The following is a 20,733-nucleotide window of genomic DNA, read 5'->3' as shown; positions in this document are numbered from 1 at the left end:
ACATTAATCAACTGATAAATATATAAGAGATAAATAAAGAAAAGTGCAAGTCAAAAATGAGATCTTTTTTCCAGCAGGAGGGACTTGATTAAATAGGTCAAGAAGTCGTGAAAAATAATTACTGCTTCTCTATTTGTCATAACCACTTTTAAATGGGAATTTGTTGCCTGGTTTCCTTCAGTTACAAAAAAATGAAACACAAATGATATCTGAATTCTTTTTTTTTTTTCTTTTTTCATATTGTCCAAAAGAAAAACATTGAACTAGGAGGCTCTTAAAGATTTTGAAATAAAATCAGTGAGCTATAGGCTATCTTGTACTTTTCTTACAAAAGATAATTCTCATAAAAACTCATTGGAATAAATCAGAAACTGTTTGGGTTAGAAGTCAAGTAAAAAAAAAAATAACCCCAATATAAATACTGTCATAAGAATATGGTACATTTGTGTTAATGTCTGTCTTCATTAAACTCTTTGCTACAGATATAAATTGTCAGAGAATTATGAAATGTCACATTCTTCCCTTTATAAAAAAAATCTGTTAATAGATTAAGATATTAACTTACTATAATAAACTATTTTAATGATTCTTTTTCCTACGTTCAGTCTGACTTGTGTGGGAAAGGCAAATCTCTAATGCCTCAGTCCTGATCATTAGAATTTAATCTAAGGGAAAAAGCTCAAATGAGTTTCTTTTAAGTGAATGCATATTTGTGGAATTAAATTCCAAAGCCTTATATCCCTCATACTTGGAGATGAAGGAAATGCTACCTGCACTTCTCCTTTTATAGGCTTAAAATTGCAATATTCAGACACTTTAGGCTCCAGGCTTAAATGGAACCAGGGCTCACGTCCTGTTACTCTTCAGTCTCCAGTAAAGCAACTTCAAATGCTTTGTTTGAAAATCTTCTGCACAAAAAATATCTGTGAGCCACAGTGTAAATGATGTTAAATTTTTTCAATAAGAACATTTGAAATGAAAGCCATTGTTTCAAAATGCAAATTCAAAGTAGACACACTAGCTTTAAATAGCAAGTTAGCTCCCACTGAAATTTTGTTCTGATATTACCAATAATTTTTCCTATGTCTTTTTAATGTTAAAAACTTTTGCATTCTAGGAAAACTAATTTCAAGATATCAGCAACTCCTACAGTGGAAGCATTTCTGTTTCCAATGAAAGTTGAAATCTGTCAATGTATTCTGCAGTGAAACCAGCAGAATTCCAGGTTATATCCAAAAAGCCCAGTCAGTGTAAGAACAGAACAAAACACATGAATGCGATGTTCATGTGCTTAAAGGACAGCATAAAACTGACTACAATTCCATGGAGCACCTTCCAAAACATTATGGAGTAGGACTTGAGGCTCATCTGCACAAATGTTAGGGGATTTTTTAAAACAGAAATGGGCCGTAAATTTAGTTGAAATATCCACCTTCTATTTGAATTAAAGGCCACCTTATTCTCTATGTGGAGTCTTTCAAAACACTGAATGCTAACTTCCCCCACTCTCCAAGAACCCAAATAGCTCGATTTTACCCTTCTCTAGGGGAGACTTGAGGACAGGCAATAGTGCAAAGAAAAAGTAATTACTCAACTTGATTGTGCTTTGAGTTTAGTCCTCCTCAAATAGTTGAAATTCCACACTCAGTTGAAACATGGTTCTCTGAAATGATCTTGCTGCACTAAAAATGACTAAACAGATATTTAGCTGGTGGAATTTTAAAAGAGTTATGTCAGTTCAGGACTGTAAAGTCCCATCACTATCATGGAAGCCCTTGACAGGTTGCCCTCAGCAGTGTTTAACAAGGAAGCAGTCAGAAATCAATGATAGCACAGAAAAAGTTGAGGCAATTTATGTAACAATACTGAGAAATGCCATATAATGGATGTAAGGGCTATCAGTCATCATTTACTAAATGTAACGAAAGAGACACTGGGTGTTGCTTTTTTCATGCACAGAAATCACACTGGAATAGAGGGAGCCATTTATATGTGCTCAGACTACAAAAGTTTAAGGTCACTAGCTTATCCTTTGTAGCGATCTTCTGTTAAGTCTAAATGAGGATTTGTAATTGTAAGTTTGGATAAAGTCAACATTTACCATTAAGATTACAGATAGCTACAGCTGCATTTTGGATTAGGCTGTCATGGAAGCTATACCAGAGCAGGTTTTTTGAAAGTATGATTATCACCTAGATTTATCTGGACTTATCACCCCTGCACAATTAAGATTTAAAAGCCACATCACAAAAGCCAAGAAGAAGGAGTCAAAATCATCCCCAGAAGGTTTCTGATAGCTAATCCTTTGTATTGCTCTCACTCAAGTGCCTGGTATCACTTTATGCCTTTCCACATGTGAATGCAGTGAGGAAATGTAACTCAGTGCCACAGTGAGGGTCTGCAGGACACCGAGCACAGCCCGCCTGGACACTGCTCCTTTGGTGCCATCCCTTTGTCTGAGGAGGCAGCTCCCTCAGCTGGCCTGAAGAGCTCCAGAGAGCACAGCCCATTTCATGCAGAGAGAGGCTGGGAGGTCAGGGGGTTAACATCTGCTATAAATACCACAGGGCTTCTTGGCCTGAATTGCAGAATGAGATTGCTTGATGTTTCTACACTGCACGGGCTGTGTCACCCTCTGCCTTACTGCATGACACAACTCAGAGCAGAGGGTCAGCTACATAAAAGGAATAATGCACTCGGATTTTCTCACAGAAACACACTGTGCAAGCCTGCACAGACAAGTAGCAAGTATTCCAAACCACCAGAATCTTAAAGCACACCGAGTTCCAATTCTTATTCAGCTCTTCACTCAGGTCAGAATTGTGCAATAAGAGATTTTATTAAGGTGTGTATTTATATATATAGATATAATCTAAAGCAACAGACTGCAAAAAAGTGCACCAAAAGATCAATTTTTGATTTGGTTATTGAGGTCACAGCCTGCTCCTGTTCCATTAAAGGACTTCTTTTTAACTGAGCTCAGTGGAGCAAGGGGAGGACGAGCACTTCCTGCTAAATGGATGTTCACTGGCAGCCTTGGCAGTGCTTTGAACAGATTCTGGAGAGTGGCAGATCGCTGAAAGGCTCTGACCTCCCCCGCAAGCAGCTGTCAGCACAGCAACACTTGAAAGCTTCCTCATATGCTTTTCTCACATATTTGGTAAATGTGATATAGGAAGCCCACTTTAATGCTCCTCATACACGGGTTTTTATTCAGTGTTCATCTAGATAGAAAAGGAGAGATGCTTACTGGAAATAGTTGAAGGTTAAACTATTCTCATTAATCACTAGTTGCCTATCCATCAACTTTGAAAATAAAAGGAAAAAAGAGAGAAAGTTGCAACACTAAAGTTGGAAGGACAAGGAATAGTAAATACAACAGATAATCCCTGGTGTTCAAGAACAGGCTGGGTGGGAGCATGGGTGTTGGAATGAGATTATCTGTAAGGTCCCTTCCAATCCAAGCCTTTCTGTGATTCTGTGATTGTATGACAATGATACTCCTGAAGAGAATATCAGAACCAGACAAGATCATCTAGGGCAGTGTGAAGACAGACTGTGTAATATCAGTTAACTTAAGGTCAGACTTTGGTCTCAAATTGATATATCATTTTAAATAATCTCAATAATAGCCTCAGAATTACGGAATACAAAACTAGTGAAAAGCTGAAGAAGATTGTCATTGCTAAAGAAGTTAAATTGCACCTAAGATTATTAATAACATATCACATATTCAGTGTCTACATTATTTTAATCATAAAAGCATCCTCCTCCACCTAAGGCATTAACTTTTTGTGATATAATGCTACTTCTTTCCTGTGGGTATGGTGGATTTTTTTAAAAATTACATCTAATGGGTGAACACAGAGTGAAGTGTACCACGAGCATGAGATGCCAACCCAGTGTGCCACCCACCCATTCTGTGATCTCTCACACACCTGCACAGTACCTGAACTGTCCAAAAAATGAGACCTCATTTTCAAAACATTTAAAGAGACTTGGATATAAGGAGAGACAACACAGCAAGTTATCACGTGGAATTAAATGCAGGGGCCATTTTGAAAGAGTCTACCAATTCCACAGAATGTCCCCAAAAGACAGTGAGAGGATAAATCACAAACTGCAGCAGCCTTTAAAAATGCAACAGTTTTCGTATAAGCCTATATAAACACATAAACTAATTTATACACCATAACATGAGACTTTTCCAAGTATAAATCCAAGAAATGTAAATTATTTGTGTGTGCACCAATAACAGTGGGTGCTTTCTGAAGCCAGACTATTTTGTGACATGCTAATCCACTAAATCATTTTATACATGCCACAAAAGCAATTTCCCAATTATTCTAGGCAGCTTGTTGTCTATATGAGGTGTGAATGAATTTTAAATAAAGTCTAAGTCCTCAATTTGGAGCCACTGATATTAAATAGTATTAAATGTTTCATTACACATGCTGAAGGAGCAGAAAGGAAGGTTTGTAGGAAGATAAGTATCTATCAAACTGATCTTTTAATTCTACTAGGAATTCATTGTATTACTATTGTTATGAAGGGCTATCCAGAGCAGTAGATAGAATTCTTAAACCTTTTGCAGAGAGAAATAAATTCTGAACAACCATGTTAAAACTAGAAAATTAAATATGGTCTTGTTGAATATCTAAAAGGAAGTTTCCCAACACAGCTTTTCCCTCTTCAATAGTGTCATCCAGCTTATTTTCATCAGATCCTTATTTTCATCTGCTTTTAAAGAAACAGGCATTAGAATTCCACAGATAAACTGGACCACTTTCTGTAATTCATCAAAGAGATGAAGGCTCTACTTTTAACGTTAAGACCCTTGGGAGATTGCAGTGAAAAGCATTCCATCATAATTTCTAACAGAAAATTCCTCTGAAGTACAGTGGGTAAATATTTAGGCAGCTCAGTGGATAGGACTGTAGTTTCATTCCTTCATATTTCCTAACATGACTCCTTACCAATATAATTTTCTGTTCAAATCGAGTTGCAGAATCTACATGCTTTATATTAGTTAACTTGTAAAAACATCTTTTTCCTATTTGAGCACATAATAACTGCTACTGGATTAGAGCAATGTCACAATCTTAATTTGATATTTTTAGAGGGAAGACAGACAACTTTATAAGGATCTCTGAAAAATGAAGATTCTGCTTTAATAGAGGACTGTAGAGTTTGATGTAGTATTTTAATAAAGACAAGTGTTGTGGCAGCTAAGGGAGAAAATCATTAAGCCATGACTCTGTTGGTATGCAGAACTTTTGTGTGAGAGTGAAAAAGCCCAATGACAACAAATAAAAACAGAGCAAACATTTCACTCTCTGGTTCCATTACTCTGCAGCAGCAGGGCTGGGGGTTAGGTTTGAGATGGAAAACTCGTGAGTGTGATTCACACCCTGCTCTCCACTTGACTCTCCCAGTGCATTTTCCCACGATGCTGACTGCAATTATTCAACACTGCCATGACTGCCTTGGGATCTCACCTGCAAAATTGGGTGTGACAAAGAGCATCTGTCTAATTTACTGCCGTGTAACCAATAGAAATATGAAGCTAAGACACCAACATGGGGATACTATGATTTATCCTAATATTGCTTTCAACATTTTCACTTTTTACAGAATGTAATTACAGGAAAAATAAAGAATAAAGATAAATATTGATTAAAAAAATCATAGTAGAACATTTTTGTCCAGGAAAGATCGAAGAAAAAGTAACTATATTTGAAGGTAAAAAAAAAGTTGCAGATAAAAATTAGAAGAAAATATCAACTTTCTTTATAGCTGCATATGAACAGGACCAAAAGAAGCCCAGAAAAATTGAGTGACAGTTCAACTGCTATGAGATGCAATCCCATAGTTGAAAACAAAATTTTAATTTTCTATGATTTTTACTTTTTAGTCACATTTAGTCATTTTGAATTAATGAAACAAGTAATGATCTTAAGCTACACAGGAAACTGAATATACTCAGTAAAATTAGAAGCAAGCTTGAAGCATCCTCTTTGCCTGAGGCAACAGAAATGATGGATGATAGTCTGAGGAATACTTTTTGCATTCTGGACTACTAAATAAGCAATCTCATTAATCTTCTTGCAGCTTTTACCTTTTACTTCTGTAACTGTAGCTACATAAAACCTGAGAATTTTTGATGTTTTTTCCTTGAATTTTTGGTATTGAATAACACAGTTGGATGCAACGGGTGTTAAGACAGTTGCAAAGGGTCTGTGCAATGTTAGTTCAATTAACTTCACAAACAACTTAAACAGTTTTAGTGTGCAGTGAGAGCCTAACAACACAGTACTTAATACAAACAAAATTTAAACTATAGAAAAAACCTTTGAGATGGAACTCTTCCAGTTCTGTGTTGAGCTTTACTAAAAATTCTGAAGTCAGTGAACCAGCCAAAAACACCTGGCATGAGAGAATAAAGCAGGAAGCAGGGCAGGGTGAATGGTGGAATTCAGCTCTTATCCACATTTTGTGGAATCAACTCTGAACATAATTAAATAGAAAAAAATACTTCTGCTGCTCATACTCCCAGGCATGTCAGCAATAATATATAATTTCAAAACTAAATATGACAGGTTGAGGAATAGATACATATTGGTCCAAATGTAGACATACCTGTGCAGAAAATTATTTGAGTCATGACTGACTGTCAGAACACAACAAAACTATCCCATGGATACCAATCCACATGAGCATTTTCTTTTATTTTTTAAACAGGGTTGTTGGGGCACAGTGATGACCAATCTTACTTGCTTTAATGGCTTGCAGCTTCTCTTCAAGTGCATATAATTTCTCTGCACTTACATAAAAGATTGCTCTATCAAAGCAAGCACCAAGGCCTTGTTTGAAAATACTACAGCATTTGGGAGGACAGCAGAGATTTGTCAGACATGAAGTAATATGGAATTTTGAGGAAAAATGAGGGATTTTCCTGTTCTCTCCTATTTTGCAAATCCTTTGGGTCCTGATGCATTACATTTTAAGGGGAGCTGTTGATGGTCTGTTGCAGATGAGTATCTGTGGTTAAACCTGCAGTCCCCAGCACTGAGAGCACAGGCAGGTGAAGATCCAGAGCACGTGTCTGCCTCACCTGAGACCCCAGCAAAGAACACAAGGAGGGCCAGCTGCAAATCTCCCCTTTAAGTTAGCAATGCACTTCAGTCCTGAGGTTTTTCTTATTTCTCATAATTGATTATGGCAGTGTCTGATGGCAGAAGAAAGAGTATACAGGAAAGAAATCTTTCTAGGTACATATATTTTCTTCGAGTTTTTCCCCCACATGTACTTCATTCCTCCAAGGGTATGTGATGAGAAAATCCCAAATTTACCTTGCATTTAAATCCACATGTAAACTGATCCACAACTGAATCTAAAAAGAAGTTGATTCTGTGGGGTAAGAAAAGCTGTAAAGACCTGAAATCTTCATCATCAGCTCATTAATACTACTATTTCTTTTAAGGGTTTATCTACTGAGTAGTTTCACAGTGGAGAATCTCAACTTCCATTAGAGAAAAAAGTATTTCTACATTCTGCAAAGGAGAGGGAAAGCTTGAAAATTACCTCACTGTAACTCAAAAATTCAGAAGGAATTCAGGACATAAATGAAAATAACACAGATTTGAACACACACATAGTGATTCTTAAAGCCAGCTGCATAATTTTATCATATAGAGAGCTGATAATAGAGAGGAAGTTCTCATACCATTTGAGTAAAGCACTGTTTGGCCATGCAAGAGTTCAGCAAATATAAATACTTTATCTGCTCCCCTTCTGATAGGAATATCAGCTTGTAGTTAGCAACCCAGACAACATCAGCAGCTTATTCCCAGGGCTTTGTATTTATACATGGGTTAATTTATACTCTGGTCAAGGCTCTCTCAAAGATTCTTCTATTATTTGACATCACTTAGTCCTGAGTTTACAAGAAAAACTGGTACAAAGACAATATGCTGCTTGTTCTTAACATGGTGTTCGCCACTGAAACAGGGTATAGATATAGAAAAATGCAATACTTTATGGGGAAAATAGACTAGAAACATCCTTATATTCATATCTCAGTATGGCTTAACCTCTTTCTAAAAGCAGAGATTTGTTGCAATCTGGCTTTTTGTTAGTTTCAGGCGATCTCAGTCTCACCCGGATTCACTTGCCATGTAAATTAAGTAGCCAATTAGAGCTGCTGAAATTGTTTTATCTAATTCCACATAGAAATATTAAAAAAAAAAAAAGTGAAAGGAGAGGTGCTAAGAAGTATTTAAGGTTCACTATTAAAGATAAGAGCAGAAGGAAAATGTGTGGTGATTATAATGAGAACACTCCATTCACCTCTACTCTTCAAACCTCGATCAACACCACATTTTATTAATTAACATTTTAGTTTCAAGCCAAGGACCAATAAAAGCTATACTTTGTTGGTATTGTGATGTGCTGCTCATTGTTCACATAGAAATCTAGTTTATTTGGTTTCAAGAAACCATCTATTGATCATTTCTATCTTCATAGTCCCTCTCAACAAGGTCTCTTGTTATGCTCTCTAGAAAATGCAATAGTGTCACACCAAATGACTTAATTTCACACCCACTAGATAGAATGGACTTAATTCTGCTTTCATTACCAGTAAGTCAAAGCTATTTTATTGCACAGTTGGAGCTCGGGCTTCATCCTGTACTTTATGTCCCTGAAGAAAGAATGATAAAGTATTCCCGAGATCATTGGTTATATTTCAGGACAGATTACGAAATAATGTGCAAATCATTAGATGTATCTCTGTTTTTTCCACTGGTGCTGTATTGTCATTGCAAGCTGCAGATCCAAATTAGCCCTGTTTGACTGGATCAAATTTTCAGCTGAATACAGGATGAGAAAAGTCCTTGGAAAAGCATATTTCTTGGTTTCAAAGCCCTTCTGCTGTATCTCAGAGAGCTTCTCTCATTTACCTGGCATGCTTTCCATGCAGCTTTGCCATAGATGGTGCCTTACAGCTAGCATTTGGGTACCTATCAAGTAAAACTGAAATGTGCAATGGCAGGAAAGGCTACTCCTCAAACCACAGTTTTTTAGATTTTTACACAGCTGGCAGTTCAATAAATTGATTATTTGATGCTTAATCACCAAGGCACCAAGGGTCAAGGAGCCAAACATCCACCTCATTCACTAGGCTTTTGTGCAAGCACCAGCCTCAACGTGCAGGCCTGGAAGGATGGCAAAGGAGATGGATGCAGGAGGAAAGTTCTGGAGGGAACAGCAGCAGTCACTGCTTCTGAAGCAAATTAGAGGCAATGCATTGGCAAATGAGACTTAACAAGCTTGATTTTTCTTTATCAAACATGAAATGAACTAAGTGCGGAATTATGGTAAGGCAAGAGTACAGTTGCCAAAATGAGCAGAATGAAAAGGAAGAAAATAAAAGACCAAAGCAAAGACTGGAAAATTATGAGAGCAAGAAAAAACAGCCATGAAGAATGAAGTGCAGAAAGCAGACAAGAAGGGGTGATATGTCAAGGACAGTGTGGGAAGGAGAATATGGGAGAAGTGACAGAAAGGGAGAGAAAAGGTCTGCTCACTGACCCAAAGCCAATTGTTTCAAAGCTGAAAAAGAGAATTTCATTTATATAGATATATGTCTATATATGCCCTCCAGAAAACAAAACGTGAGGTATCTAGACAAGGGCAGAAATACTGAGGAAAGAAATTAAAGTCACATGAGGCCTGAAGTTCAAAATGGAAAAGAAAATTGGAATAACTTTTAAATTTTAAAATGCCAGGGAGTTATGAATGACTAGAAGGTGAAAATCTTGGAAAAAAAAAAGATTTATTCAGATTAATGGAAGACAGAGTCATCAAGTGGCTGTTGCTGCCATTGGCTCAGGAACTCCTTGAAGCAGAATGGTCAGAAGCCGGGTTACATTCTGGGAGAAGTCTGATCCATATTTATGTATTTATCTTAATAACATATATTCCCTAAACATTATATAATGCTCAGTAAGATACAGAGCAATGTGTTCTCTATACTGCTCTGTATCAGCAACCAACATGAAATCCACTGAGAATTTGTGCTTTTGGAGTTACCAGAAACTCTCTACTTAAACAATCAGATCTGAGAATTTGGATTTTACTACTTCAGAGGCAGATTTGCCTCCAGTAAGGTTTTTGGACTTTGGGTCGCTTTTATTATCTGTGCTTCATATTTCCTCTCCAGAACTTGTAAGTTTAAAAACCTTCAAGACACACAAAACTACTCCAAGACTTTTACCTATAAATACACATTGTAATCTCAGTTATTTCTATTCCAGTTTTTAACAAAATGGTATAACAGCACATAAAACTTTTGTAGTGGTTTAAATTTGGAATCCAATCTTATAACTCATATATCATACACACAGTAGACTTTATGGAGGATACTAATTAGTTCCTAATCATACTCTCAAACTCTTTTTTAAATTTTGTGCTTTCACAATATAGCAAGACACATCTTCCTTTCCCTAATGTTCCTGCAGATTAAAGGTCAGCATTAACATTATGGAATTTCAAGCACTGAGGAAATAAGTTTGAAATATGTAGGTGGAAGTTCAGTTACTTGCACGGCATCATGCTTCTTTATTACAAATTCTGCTCTATCTCCTCATTTGTAATTCCCACTGAAACTTCATCTGCTACTATCAAAGCTACTGGCTGCCTAAGGTTATCACTGCTGGTTTTCCTTTTTTCTTTTTTTTTTTTTTCCAATGCTTATTAAGTTATCAGTACCCAAATACACTCAGCTGGGCGAAACACAGAGGGGTCAGCACAGTAATACCTCTAAGGAAATCAAAATGGGACCAAGATAAGAGAGAACTAAAACTAATAAACATAAGCACAGGCTGAGTGGAGAATGACTGAGGAGAAGAATTTGGGGATGTTGATTGACAAGAAGCTCAAGATGACCCAGCAATGCTTGTTCACAGCCCAGAAAGCCAACCCTGTCCTGGAATGCACCATAAGAAACGTGACCAGCAGGCTGAAGAAAGTGATTCTCCCTCTCTGTTTTGCTCTTGAAAGGCCCCACCTGGAGTCCAGTTCTGGGATCCCCAAGATAAAAAGGGCATGGCCCCGTCAGAGGGAGTGCAGAGGAGGCCACAGAGGTGCTGAGAGGGCTGGAGCATCTCTGCCATGGGGACAGGTTGGGAGAGTTGGGGCTGTTTGCCAGGAGAAGGGAAGGTTCTGGGGAGAGCTTATATCACCTTCCAGTACATAAAGGAGCTCCAAGAGCTGGAGAGGGAATTTGGACAAGGGTATGGAGAGATGGGACAAGGGGAATAGCCTTAAACTGACAGAGGGCAGGGACAGATGGGACATGAGGAAGAAAAGTTGTACTGTGTGTTGAGGCACAGGGTGCCCAGAGAAGCTGTGGCTGCCCCATCCCTGGAATTGTTCAAGGCCAGGTTGGACTGACTCAGCTTGGAGCAATTTGGGCAAGAGGAAATTATCCCTGCCCATGGCAGAGTGCTGGAACTACATGATCTTTAAGGTCCCTTTCAACCCAAACAATTCCATGAATCCATGATAAGACAATGTAATAACTCTTATGAGGACACGTTGCACTGGGTTAGTTCTCTTTGTGCATTTTACAGAAGCAAAGAAACCCCCACAGACCGGTAGCAATAAATTTTGAAAGATACTGAATTTTAAATAAAATTCATTTCGGGCAGGAACAATTTGTACCCATTAGGCAGATCAGCCAGTTTCTGCTGAAAGCATTACTTTCAGAAGAGATATGGAGAGCTCGAGGTGACTTTCAATTTGTGGAAAATATTTGCATTTCCAACATTTTTCTTTTTGAGACAGAATGGGCAATTTTTTGAGGTAAAGACATTCTTTCTCAATCCCAAGACAGGAAATGATCATAAGTCACTGTAAAATATATAGACACAGACAACAATTATAATCAGCAAATGGACATCCAGACAGGCTTATTTTTTCTCACTTACAGTTATGGAACAGCACAAATTGTCACTGAAGCACTAAGTTTTGTCAACCAACATCAGGCCACCTCTTTGTGAATTAGTTTGTGTGTGAGTTCTAGATGTGGCAGGCACAAATTATGCAAAAGCTTTTGCCATGATAAGAGAAGGATTTGATTACTAGTGTTTAAATAAGGATCCCCTGAGCTGTCCCTTTTGTGTAGGAATGGTGTTAAATATTTGGCAACAGGATGACATATCCTGCATAATTTAAGCAGCTCCTTTTACTGGGCACACAACACACACACGCCTGCAATTCATTAGTTCCCATGCACACTTTCCACCAGCATTAAATATACATGTAAGATGAGCTACTGAAATGTCCATCAATCCCGCCTCTCCTCATTACTTAATTTATCTCTTTATTGTTGACTTGTCTTTTACTCCAGGTAACATACCAGCACGTTTGTGCATTTGGGAAGCAAGAGGACTCCAAAGCTCAGTATTTGATCTCTTCATGTGCCTGAGTGCCTTCAATGCTGTGGAAACCCAGTTCATGACTCCCAAAGACAGCTTCCAGCCCTCCCTGCCTGGCTGCAGCTTATCAGCTTTGTCTGCTCTGAGCTTGTTTTATTTACCCAGAGCAGGGGGACGGTGGGATGTAAAAGGAGGGCAGTGAACAGAAAGGTTTTGTATCTATTTAACGAAGACGTACAACACCTCTGTGCAGCCAGGCGGGCTCTCCCTGCCTCAGACAGGAGCAGGCAGCTAAAACAGAGAGAAACTTCAGCTGATTAAGTCACTTTAGGCCTTTATGGAAGAGTGAGGGATATTACTTTTGACAGGTGCTGAAGGGGGTTAGATATAACTCGACGTGTGGAATACCAGATTCCAATATGTAAACAAGAGTCACTGCTACTGCTGTCTGTCTTCCACAGCTATGATAATTTGCTTTGACTCTAACACCACTTCAAAAAATGATTAGGTAGCCACTAACTAATGACTTCAAGTTATCATCAAGAAAGTTTACTTTTTTTCATGTCAGCCTTCCCAGTTTTTTCAAAACAAATTTATATTACATACATCTGATCATCCTAGTAATCTATTTTTTATTTCAAAACCAAAAAGTTCAGTTAACCAAGTTCTCCCCTGACAAAAACCCCCAACCCAAACATTGCTTTAAAAGATGAGAATAAAGGAGGAGTGAATGTACAGCTAATGTAAATTCCTGTCAAGCATAAAAGACAAGTAGAAGCATGGGGTGTGGAAAGCAAACACTAAGGATTAGCATCACTGGACACGTGGAAGTGTCATCAGTGGGAGTTGATATTTGTACCAGTCTCTGTCTCTACAGAAAGACACTACAAGAGACCTTTCCCAATGAAAATTTGGCACTGCCAAGCTGTCTATAGGTTTGCCTTACAAACACGTACAAAATATGCATTAATACCTGCTTTAAGATTAAAGAATAAATTTGCAAAGGCTTCTGTCCAAAGCACGTTACACAACATTGTACATATATGGCAGCACAAAAGAGCACATTCTCACAGAGCTCATAATCCACCCCTGAGTTCCTCAGTAGAAAAGAAAGCCAGAAAACAGAAATTATTCTGCAAGAATTAGAAATCCGAGCAGAAAGAAAAGCAGGCTTATCTATATTTTTTAAATTGCAATTATTAGAAATATTGCCTCCACTGAAGTAAAAAAAATCCAGTGAGAAAATGAATGAAAAATGTCACAGGAGGATGTGAAAATTGAAAAGTGGTTACTACTGTAAAGAGTAAAAGTCGTATTTGCCCCACCATGCTTGGGTGGTGGAAAGGCTTTGAGTTCAAGCCTTTCAACCTCTTAAAGCAGCAATACTCTGACAGGCCAGGGCCCAAAGAATCCTAGAGAATTGTAACAGTGTCACCAAAACAACACAAGAAATAGACCTAATTTCCTAACTGTGAGTTTGAGGATATCCCTTCTCTATATTTTGTAGCATCTTCAAAATAATTTAGTTTAAGGTAGTTGAGCTGGAAATCTAGTTTCAGGACAAGATGCTGAAAAAAGAATCCCTAAAAAGGGTCACGACACGTGCAAGTAGTCTTTATGGTGCAAAGAGTTTCTGACAAGCTTGTTAAGGTAGCAGCAAAAAGAGATTTTGAGGTTTCTTTTATTCTTCCTCAGCACCTGTTGTATGCAAAGTTCTCACGCACAAGAGCAGCACACTTGTGTCAAGAAAGTAGATACCAGTGTTAAAATTTTAATGCAATAAAGGTGATTTCTAACAATTAATAATTCTAATAAAAATAGTTAATAAATTCCAGACATGAGTAAATCATAATAAAATATTTGGATCTGCACTTTCCAAGATTAACTGTGTGGACTCAACCTGCAGGGTGTGAGAGCAGGATCCTATGTTCATGTGTGTGTGCTTAAAGGACAGGATCTAAACTGCCTGAAGGTAGGGGTCCAGGGTGATTTTAGGAGCTATGGAGCACCTGAGACACCTGCACACAGCCAGCAGTGATGTCTGCAGGCACACCTCTGCCCTTCTGGATCCTGTGAGATACAGTGCAGCATGGAAAAAAAGACACATGATTATCTTTAAGTGACTAAATCACACGTGAGTGTCACTATATTTAGCACTGAGAAACTGCTAGGGCAGCAAAAGTTCAAAGTATGACCATGGAGAAAATTGTAATCCCACACCTCCACAACCATCTGTTGTCCTGCTTTAGTTGAAGCACAGCCATGCCCTGCCAAAGGGATATGAAAATGAAATTCTGTATGTTAGGTAAGTGAACTCTGTGTTCATGATGAACAGAAAGTACACAACATATTGCATTAAATGAGGCATAACAGAATGGATTTTCTTACATATACCCATATTGAATCAATTCATAGTCCACAGATCCATTTACCATTCTAAATTTATGCTGCTAATTGTATCAGGAGATGAACTCACAGATAACTTCTGTTGATGAATACAATTAATAAAATGAAAGAAGGAATAATGTATAGTTGTCATCTTCTTCTATGCTGTATTGCTATTTTTCACCCAGCAACTGACAAAAATAACATATTGTCCTGGATTGTTGCATAAAAATACTAGTTCACATAAGCATTTAACAAAATACTGTTTCTAGACTCTAAAGATTTAGCCAAAGTTAAAGTGCTTATTATTTTTATTTTTTTCATTTTTTTCATTTCATTTATTTGCACACACTGAATGTGTCTGGATGTTTCATGGGGCTGCAAACATTTTGCAATAGTTTTATGTAGCACATACCTGATGCTACTAATGAATAAAGAGAATTCTTTGAAATAAATGCCCAGTTCCTGGACAATGGAACAGTGTCAGGGCTCTGCATGGCCACAAGCAGAACACAGACTCCTCAGAGAAGCCCATGTGAATATTCTTTGGAAAAAAGCATTTTTGGGCACAATGCCCATTGAGGAAGTTGAATTAGAAACCTCAAGAAACGTAGATCCATTTTTTAATAGGCAGTACAATGGGATCTGCACCTCTGGTATAAAAAGTCCAAAGCAGTCTATATCTGATATTAAGATGACTAATCAGAGTAATTTCCCCCAAAGTTTTCTAAGGAATTCCTTGTTTTTCAAGCGTTACTTTTCTAAGGAATTCCTTGTTTATCAAGTGTTACTTTCTACTAGAAGTTGCAAATAGATGTGTGAGAAACAGTTCTTACCTTTGTGGCAAAATAATTCTCATGCTGTCACACTTCTGTCTTTCCTTTTGGCAATATTTACACACAATTTACCAAACTTCAACACTTTGCAAATAACCATTGACAGTCTGGAAAGAGAAAACTCTTGATTATGACTGAATACCTAGAAAAACAGGGTTAAAGTCACAAAACCAGGAAAGTAAAACATCTTGTATAAATTATTCTCTATGTATCATTTCTACAAAGGATTCCATTCCAATCTGAACATCAAAGATACTCAATTCCCAAAGGTGTTTGAGAGTGTTAGATGCCCAGAAAGCTGTGCTGGGAGGAATCTGAACAGGGAACCCCCAATGATGGGAGGTTGGTGAAGAACATTTGCTTTTTGCTTGAGAATTGTTGTCTTCTGCTCTTAATTTCTCCTGCCCAGAGGTTTTCTCACTGCTACACCTCAGGTGACTTCTGTCTCCACTGTGTCCACACTGCTGCGATATACAGGGTAGATATGGATGGCTCATGGACCTTCCAAAAGTCCTCATGTCCTGGGAAACAATATTTTGAAGAAGTGTGAACCTCTTCAAAGGTGAAGAGGGTTGGAGAAGGGCAGAAGTCTGCAGATGTAGAACTTTTAGCTTTGCTGCAGAGGCAGCAAAAAGACTGGGAAATAGAAGCATTGGGCAAATACTATTTTTTTTTTACCTCAGGGAAAATATCAGATACTGATACATACTGAAAAGGAAAAAAATCTCCATTATTTAGCTAGAGAAGGCACTGCTAAACCCATACATGAGGTTACTGTGTAACTACAGAGGAAAAAAAAATCCCCTTGGTACTTCTCTTAACATATGAAGAGCTGAATGCTCCCCTGGAGAACTGAGCTGTCAAGTTTGAAAATTAAATTTTAACACTACCTGTCCTTCAAGTGTGGACATCTCATTGCTAATTTTTCCTTAACTGGAAATATGTCCATCATGCTTTTTGGTAGTATGATAATTGCTGGAGGTGGGTGAAAAAGTAAGAACCTTTTTCCAAATAATAAGGTATAACCTGAATTCTGCATCCTGTTCTAAGTCCTAAAATCTGCCAGCTCTGCAGTCACAGTGAGGATGCTGATAATAGCAGTAAGATTTGAGAAGCTGCACCAAATTGTTTTGTCCAGACTTGTCTATTGCATGTAATAAGCTCAGTTCTATAAAAATCAAGTCATTACTGGAACTCCAGGAGTCAGAAGGACAGTGACAAACTGCTAATTAATTTTTCCTCTGAAAAATGCAGTAATAATTGGATCAGGGAGTGATATGTGCATTGAAAAGCAAATGTATCCCTATGAACCTGCTTTGCCTAATGTGTTTTTTAATATATTGATACTGGAGGATAGGAGGAAAGGCAGAACAGCTCATGTGTTCATGTCCTTCTTTTAGACAAAATAAAGGCTATTTTAAACAACTTGCTTTTTCCACTCTCTCATAAGAAAAATGTTGACATTTGAGGGCCAATCTGAACTGTATTGAAAGGTGATATTCATGATGGTAAGAGCCATTCCTCTTGGAAAAACACACTACCACTCCAAGCCTCCAAATGAAGGCAAAAATAAGTAAGTTGTGGAGAGAAAAAGATGGAAACGAAAAATAAATCGACCAGAAGATGCATCAGTAGTTGCTTTCTCTACAACAAAGCCTCTTCTATTATTGGGCCTTCTTCAGAAGCAAACTGAGAAAACTGAAAGTACCATCAATTTGTTGGCTATTACAAATGATACTATAAGGTTTATTTCCATCATGATAGTACCACAAGCTTCAGGGAATACAGGGTCTCATTGCTTAGATGTAATACATTTAATGAAAGTCTGATAAAAACCTCGGGTCTTCTTTGTCTTCCTTTACCCTAGTTTAAAAAAAAAAAAAAAAAAGAGGAAGCCTTTAAGATAAGCAATGAGTACAACTTCAGGTCTCTTTGTGGTGGCACAAGCCCTGTGTTGGTGATGAGCACACATGGACAATGTCCATCTCCACTTACCTCCCAAATTTCCACTCCTATTTCTGTGTTTCAGCACCATCCTGCCAGCTCCTCCATGATGGCAGGGCTCTCTAAGGGCGCTGGCACACCTTGCACAAATCCTGTTAAATTCAGCAGCTCCAAGACACCCAGCACACAGCAGTGTTAGTAAATTAATGGCACTGCACCAGAGCCCTATTTTCATTTTATCCCCACTGCACACAGCTCAGTGCTGCTTTTTTGTGCTGTTGACCCAGCACAGCCTGATACAGACTTAGCTTTAGGGAGACCCCATATCTGTAAGCTGAGCTCCTCAATATCCAATTTTAGCTACCAACTACTTGATTGACAGGACTGGCTTCTCTAATATAAATCTATTTGAAATATATGCCCACTATAGCTTTAATCCCTTAGAATACATTGTGACTGTTATCAGGGGAGCACAGCTCATATTAACCACCAGTTTATGGTAGCAAACACAAAATAAAAAGGGGAAAAAACCTGTCTCATGACTCAGCACAGGTCACATCCGAACTTGGAGCCATCTGACCCTTCATCCTATGCCAGACCACAGCTTCCAGGGCAGGACACAAAGCCACATCCAATTCAAGCACCAAAAAATTTGCACTACAATTTTTAATCTTTCAATAACGCAGAGCACAGACCTTTCAGGGAAATTCTCTCTGATCAGCACAGCAGCTCTGAGCCCCACAGCTCTGTGCGTTTGCCATGTGCAAAACTGCATTTGGTCTCCAAGGGCAGGAGAAAAGGAAGATCAAAGACAAGCCCCACTACACAGATCCCAGAGGAGAATTTGTCATAATCCCTTGTTCCATCTTTTACCTTGAAGCATAGAGCAAATGAGAAAGGAAAGAAAATGATGTCTTAATACTGTATGCAATTAGCAATCAGAGGGAACTCACCCAATAATTTTTTTCCATATATTATATAACTTTTTGGAAGATACACTTAACCCTCTCTGCTCCAATCTGCTCATTTCAGGCAGAATATTTAATTACTTTTCAAAGCCTTGATGGCAATCCATTTTGACAGCTGTGCACCCAGAGGGATTGCTTCCCAGAAAGAGCATTTCCCTCACATGCATCCATAAAGTCAGCACATAGTCCTGAAACCTCTTGCTGGTAATACAGAAGAGCAGCAGAAATACCTGAGGAGTAATGGGATCAGCATTTCTGATACTGTCCTCTCCTTCCCAGATCTCTGCACTATGTTTTGTTGAGTAAAGAGGGTTGTGGTTGTGTGTCTGAATTCCAGTCTGAGTAGAGAGCTGGCTGCAGCACAAGATCAATCACAATTATGATGCCCACACAGTCCAAGTTATGGTCTGAGCTTCAATGCCAATGAAGAATTGCTGACTTGCATTGTATTTCAGAAGAAAGAAAGGAAATTTAGAAAGGGGAGCACAGTACTTGAATTTGAAGAACCCAGATAATTTGTACATGCTTTATTCCTCTCAAACACCTCTGTCAATACTAGAAATATTTGAAGAGCTGTATTTTCCATCACTTTTCACCTGAAAAAAAAGGCATGCAGTACAAGATTGCCGTTTAAAGGAGCAATGACAAAAGCAGTCTGGAACTGTCAAATCACTGCATTTTCTCTTTGCAGGCATACCTGAAAATTCAACCCACCTAAGAAAGCTGTTGAGGTAGCAAAGCATTATTTTTTCCCCATTTACAACTGCTTAAACTTCTAGTATGTTTGTACCTGGAAGGATACTGAAAAGAGATATTAGAATCACATTCTGCAATTCAATTTTGGCTGTCTTTCCACCCCGGCAGAAGACTATTAGATTCAATTTATTAAAATGGCAGGTAAAAAGCACAGAAATTCTTTACCTTTCTGCAATAGGTCAACCTGAAAAGGGAAAAGATTTAAAAGCAAGTTGTTATAATGATCAATTATCTGAGAGAACCAATATGAGGGAGATGCTGGAATCAAGTTGCTCATTTAAATAATGAAAGAATAAAAAGTTGCAAGTGTTGCCACCAAACATGGCTGCAATGGTCTGGGGTTAATTGGGTTGAAAGGAACAGTTTGGGCTCTCCAGTGTGCTGGAGCTGACACAGAACAGCAGCAAAGAGCACAGCAAAAGGAGAGGGGCTCACCAGCAGGACAGAAAGGTCTGACACAATGTTTAGGCTGCTGGCAATTTTAAGACAAAAGAATTCTGAGGAAAAAAAAGAATTGGCTCTGGAAATGTTGAGCCCAGAAGACACTTGCTCTTTTCCCTTTATTCCTTTAGAAATAAGTTTATTTTGTGTGTGGGTGTGTCAGCCATTTGTATTTTCCTCAATATTCCTAATAAAAATTCTAAATCAGTAAATTTAAAATAAATTATAATAATTTCAGATTAAGATAACAGTTTTAAAAGTGAGAAAAAAGTAAATAAATATATATTTTCAGACTACATCTACGTATTTGAACAAAACCAGTATTTCTAATATTACAATTTAACATCACATTTCCTTGCATCAAGCTCGTCAGAAAAAGAAGTAACCTTTCAATTACAACAAAACTGGCTGAAAGGTCACCCTTTCCCCAAACTATGGCTAAATAGATTTAATCTTCTCCGTCTAGTATTACATCCAGAGCAGTGTTTATGATCAATTCAATTAAAATGCTAATTTCAGGGGGACTGGCAGCTCTCCTAGACTGTAAAGAGTTCTAGTTTACTTGAAATCCCGTGGCACAAGGTAATAATATGGGATGTTTGCAGTTCTGTCACTGTGGTAATTTTCCATGATATTACACTGAAACACTTGCACAAATATAACTGCAGATAACACATACCAAAAAAAGGAGGCAAAATATTTAATTTTGATGTAATTATCACATCCCACTGAAAATACATGACTAAGATCAAAAGATAATTACAATATAGACCAGTGAGAGCTCTGTTTTAATCAGAAGGAGCTCTGAATCAAAGGTATTCTGCTTGCCAAAGCAATTGTCTTGTTGGGTCAAATCAGCTCACACGGCCCCTTAGAAGAAGTCATTGGAATTACATCATTATTTTCAGCTCTTGCAGAGTTTGATAGTGTAGCAGACCCTGAAGCAAAGCTTTGCCTTCGGTT

The 20,733-nt window shown here is 38.0% G+C and overlaps 1 long non-coding RNA gene across 5 annotated transcripts in view; it reads right to left on the bottom strand.

Moving 5' to 3' along the window:
* The window catches only part of LOC148222700 (uncharacterized), a 114,962-nt gene extending 97,561 nt beyond the window's left edge, over window positions 1-17,401 (bottom strand). For all 5 annotated transcript variants that reach the window (XR_015805776.1, XR_015805774.1, XR_015805777.1 and 2 more), the window contains exon 1: window positions 15,662-17,401. This is a non-coding gene — a long non-coding RNA (uncharacterized LOC148222700). The remainder of the gene's footprint in view (window positions 1-15,661) is intronic.
* Window positions 17,402-20,733: the final 3,332 nt, after the last annotated feature.

The sequence above is a fragment of the Sturnus vulgaris genome, chromosome 10 (genome assembly GCF_052056855.1).
Source record: "Sturnus vulgaris isolate bStuVul1 chromosome 10, bStuVul1.hap1, whole genome shotgun sequence".
NCBI lineage: Eukaryota > Metazoa > Chordata > Aves > Passeriformes > Sturnidae > Sturnus > Sturnus vulgaris.
The sequence above is the reverse complement of the archived record's forward strand: the minus strand, read 5'-3'. Positions and strand labels throughout refer to the sequence as shown.